General features: G+C 36.8%; 1 pseudogene; it reads right to left on the reverse strand.

Moving 5' to 3' along the window:
• Positions 1-3502: 3502 nt before the first annotated feature.
• Positions 3503-4383, reverse strand: LOC113178119 (nucleoporin NUP35 pseudogene; annotated as a pseudogene).
• Positions 4384-5345: the final 962 nt, after the last annotated feature.

Below are 5345 nucleotides of genomic sequence, written 5' to 3' on the forward strand. Positions count from 1 at the left end.
TGACCAAGGACTTTCACTGTTATACAATGGCCTAACTGTATAGGGTACCTCTCTGGTAAAGACCCACTTAAAAATGCTGGATAATATATTTTTTAAAAACAAGCAAACAAAGTGTTCTTTGTTTGGTCTGGCTAGAATATAAGGCAAGTGCCCTAGGGAAAGGGAGAGAAGCATCTACAGAGGTAACAGGTAACTGAGTGTTTGCCCTAAGGGTATCTGCTGATCCCTGCTGATCCAGGGCTTAATCTTCAATAAATCTAAATCATGAGAGCCACAGGAGAAAAGCCTGAGTCTTTCGAAAGGTAAAGGATCAAAGCAGAGACCTCTAGGACTTGGGGTATGGCAACTTGCTTGAGACCCTCCACTCAATATCCAATGCAAAAAAGAAAAAAAAACATGGCAGAGATCCCCACATGAAGTTAGAATGTTCTAAAGATGACCCACTAATGGATGATATAAGGGAAAAAAATCACCCAGCAGAGTCATGTGGAAAGATCTGTATCTATTTCGGCTCTGAGAAATCTTGAACACCAATGATGTACTGGCACATGATCCTGGACATTCACACTGCTTATGTGGCCTGAAACCTCTCAATCTGAAAATTTAGCTTAAGTGATCCTAGATTGTCAATGCCCCCAAGCACAGGGCAGGTACAAAGAAATTCCTGTGATAGGGCACACTTTAAAACCAGGATTAGGGGGCAGGGTTGTGGCTCAGTGGTAGAGCGCTTACCTAGCATGCACTGGGTTTGATCCCTGGCACCTCATTAAAGAAATAAAACAAATAAAATAAAGGTATTGTGTCCATCTACAACTAAAAAAATATTTTTAAAAAAAACAAGCTTAAAGAATTCCCACAGTGTTCCAAGGAACCCAACCTCACAACCAAAAATCATAAAACACATGAATGAAGAAATGAACTACGTTATGCAAGAGACATCAGAAACAAGAATCAGCAAAACCAGACTGCAAAAACTTTTGATAGTGAAATCATAAATTATAGATTTATAAGTATATAAAAGATATTTACCATTGAAAATATGAACAGAGAATATATAAAGTAACAAAGCAGATTTAACAACTAAAATTTAAGTATTAATGAGTTTATTAAATATTTTAATGATTGAAATTAAAAACTGTGTAGACTAGTTAACACATTAAAAATAGATCAAAAGAAAAACAGTAAACTAGAAAACCACAGTTCAGATATTGTTCAGAATGCAGCACAAAGAGAAAAAAAGTTATCTTCAAAGAAAATGCTCCCGGGCAGGAGTTTTGGCTCTGTGTACATGCCTGGCATGCATAAGACCCTGGGTTCAATCCCCAGCACTGCCACACACATACACACACACACATACACACACACACACACACACACACACACCATAAACAAAAACCCTCTAGGTGATATATTAAAATTATCTCTACTAAAATCAGAAATGAAAAATGATACCCTCACTGGTATCATATCTATCAAATATTGTTCTAGGGGTATATTCAACCCAAGAAGATAAGAAAGAAGAATTGTAAAAATAGAAATTAAACTGTTGTTCCTCAGACATGATAGATGATAGACTACAGATCATCCGTAACTAGAATAAATAAAAATTTGGCAAGTTTTTGGGAACAAAAATCAATTCATAGATACTAACAGCATTTCCATAAAGTGTGATAAATAATATATTTTATTTTTAAAATACCATTTAAATAGCAATTACAACTATAGGTATCTAGACATAATCTAGTAAAGCATTTTGTAATAACTATATGTAAAACAATATGGTACTGTGTTTCCTATTTCTGCTATAACAAATTACTACAAACTTAATAACTGGTTTATTTGTTGCAGTTCTGGGGATGGGAACCCAGGGCCTTGCACATGCTAGGCAAGCACTCTCTACCACAGGGCCATATCCCCAGCCCAAACTCAGTGTTTTCAAACAATACAAGTTTATCATTGTATTGTTGTGGAGGTCAGAGTCTGAAATGGTCCTGTGGGTTAAAATGAAGTTGACATAGCTGCATTCCTTCCACAAGCTCAAGAGGAGAATCTTTTCCACTGATTTTTCCAGATTCGTCAGGATGCCTGCATTTCTTGGCTCCTGGCTCCTCCCTCCATCTTTCAAGTGCCTCACTCTAACCCCTACTTCTTTTGTCACAACTCCTTTCTGACTTTGACCGTCTTGTCCTCCCTCTTATAAGAACTTTGTGATTATCCCACCTGGATAGTTTAGTTGGAACACAATGTGCCCACAGATGTCTTTAGGGAGTCTTACTGTCTACCACAAATACAAATGGAAAGATATCTTTTCATAAATACAGCATCATAGGTATGTCAGTTCTCTTAAGCTTATTTATAGATTCAGTGCAATTCTGAATCACTATCCTGTCAGGTTTTTTCATTGAACCTTACAGGTTTCTTCTAGTGTTTATATGGAAGAGCAAAGTGTCAAGTATAGCTAAGAAATATCTGCAGTCACAGTACAGATATTTACTCTACTAAATACTAAGACTTATTATAAAATTATAATGTTTAAGACAATGTACTATTAATGAAACACAAGTTGCAACCAGTCATAGAAGCATACACAGTATGGTTACATTTACACAAAAGTTGAAGATGGGAAATATCAAGCAATATATCGTTTAGGGATACATATGTATATGGTCAAGCTATAAAGAAAAGCAAAAAAATGAAATTCAAGACTTTGGTAATCCCATTGTTGGAAAGGACAAGATTGGAGATATGCACACAGGCATCTTCAAAAGTATCATGATGTACTATGTCTTAAGCTAAGTGGGGAATATAGAGCTGTTAAGTTTATTATTGGTCATTAAGCTTTATAATATTCTATATACACAATTTTGTTTGAATAATGTCTTCATACTTTTTGAGAACATGATTGACAAGTCTTATCAAGAAACTTTAGTCAATTTTTAAAATAATATTTTGGTTTTAAAATACTGAAAGATGACAATTCACAAGGAGATAATATACAAAGAAAATTAAACTACTAAATACTCTCCAAATTAAGACTGTAATTCAAATTACTAATTCTAATCTTTGTGTCTTGGCAGAAGCAGCTGGAGTTCCTCTTCATAGAATTCATCCACCTTCTCATGATGATAACAAAGCCCCCCCAATTCAATTATTTAATTTATAGTAATCAATGCTCAGTTTTTTTATGCTTAAACTTACATGGAAAGGACAAAATTCTACTTACAGGAATTTTTTTAGATTTCTTCAAAATGTATCACAAGTATCGTTTACAGTGCAAGCTACAAATAAGATGTATTTTTGAAGGAAAACTTAAATGAAGCATGAAGTCAGTGATGCCAAGAGTGGTTATACAACTAATCCAGGAGAACCAGCAGTTCACTGATAATTCTGTTTTAATGTACCAACCTTCTCCTTGGTAGTTGAGTTCTTAGATCTTACTATACCACCAGCCAAATATGTACTTCACTACTTTGGATATGACTTTCATCTTTTTGGATGTTCATCAGAAATTACTAAATACTGTAGCAAGAGGTTTCATGGTAGAAATCCTGGGGCTACTTCTGGTTGTAGTGGTGTGCCTAAAGTTTTGATGGGTGATACAAAGGCTAGAGACGGAGATGACAAAGCACATCTATCCCTATTTTCTGTAACACTTTTATTTATTCATCATTTTGCATCAATCATGACAGATTTTCCAGAGTTTCTCCCATCTTTGCCTAAAGCTTTCTGAACCTGCAGTTTAGATTGGTAACAAATATACATCCAATTTCCTATTCTAGACATCACATGTTTTAAGATAGTTCCATATTATACAAATTGTAATAATATATAGAAAGCAGATACTTGAGGAAACCAAAACACAGTCACCTGAATGTCATCCAGGTTGTCTCTGAAGTCAGGGAATCTTCTGGAGTATAAATAGAATCCAACTTGTCAGGAGTTAATGTCATCTTTTGTGAATGATCAATATTCGATGGATTAAATATACTTTTCCCTGTTCCAGAAGTAGTTTTTGTAACTCCAACCAGATTATTCTGCATTACTGAAATGTCTGGCTGTCTTCTTGAATTTCAAGGTGTTGGTATGAGCCCTGGGAAGGAAATGTCATCATAGGTACTTCTAACTAGTAGAATTCCACTCTTTATGAGCTGGTACAACTGGTCATGGTGATGAACCACATGCAAGTAAAGGCAATCTCATTTCCATTACTCCTGCTGAAAGCTACTAAATGATGGAGGTTGTGGAGTCACTGGACATGGCAAATCCCCCATTACAATTCTAGATAAGAACTGGGAGTCAACTCCTGACTTTGGAGACACTGGTGAACCCAGTACCATTGGTTCAGCTCCATGGAACCTGGGATTCCATGATAAATGCTACCATCACGGCCACTACTAAACATCCTGGGATTTGGAGAGCAGGCTGTGCCCTGCTCAGTTCCTTCATGATGTATAGAGCAGCAGTTTTTAGGCTGCGCATAAACCTGTGTTACTCCAGTGTATAAAGCAGTAGTTTGCCATAACCCACTCTATTTTGAGTCTAGGTGCTGAGGTGGGGTGACTCTACAACTTGCTTGTACAAGTAAAAAACACCATCTGCCTGGTACAAACATAAGGCACAAACTGATAAATTAATCATGCTAATAAAAATGACTACCTGTGAATTTATCAAATTAATCAGAAGCACATGAATACATGGGCATATCCAACTCAGACTGGAAAAACCAGACCTATGCACTTATCGAACACACTAGACCATTGAATGAAGCAACCCCCTCACTCCAGGTCTATAAAAGGAGAAGCACCCCAACATGGTACATGGTGGTACCCTAACCTTATCACCTGGTTACTTCCCATGAGCTCTGCCCAGGAAAATCACCACAATGAACTTTCAAATCTCTGTCCTTGAGCTTCAGCAGAGTGCAATTTCTGCAGCATAAGCCACAAAAAACTGCCATCCCAAGCAGATACACTTGAGGCTGCAATCAGTCCAGATCTTGGCCTAGAGTAAGTTCCTTGATTTTGACAGCTCTGTGCCCTGGACAAGTTTTTCAAATGGTTCTTAATCTTATCTGACCACCTACAGTTACTCTTTGCATTCATAATCGCTCTGCCTTTGCTCTCAGGTCAGACTCCTGAATTCCTGTGGTTGCCTCAACCCTTTCTAAGCCTTCCTGCAACTTATATATATCATTGTGTAAAGTATGATTTGTGATGTGTTATAGATATTAGAAATTAAGATTGGAATAAAAGAACTTGTAGTTGCCTGGCTTATGACGACCAGGTGACTCACAAATATTTAGGGAACTGCCACTGATGAAAGTGGTGTAGCCCATGAATTTATTG

This window comes from Urocitellus parryii, chromosome 12 (assembly GCF_045843805.1).
Source record: "Urocitellus parryii isolate mUroPar1 chromosome 12, mUroPar1.hap1, whole genome shotgun sequence".
NCBI classification, from domain to species: Eukaryota; Metazoa; Chordata; class Mammalia; order Rodentia; family Sciuridae; genus Urocitellus; species Urocitellus parryii.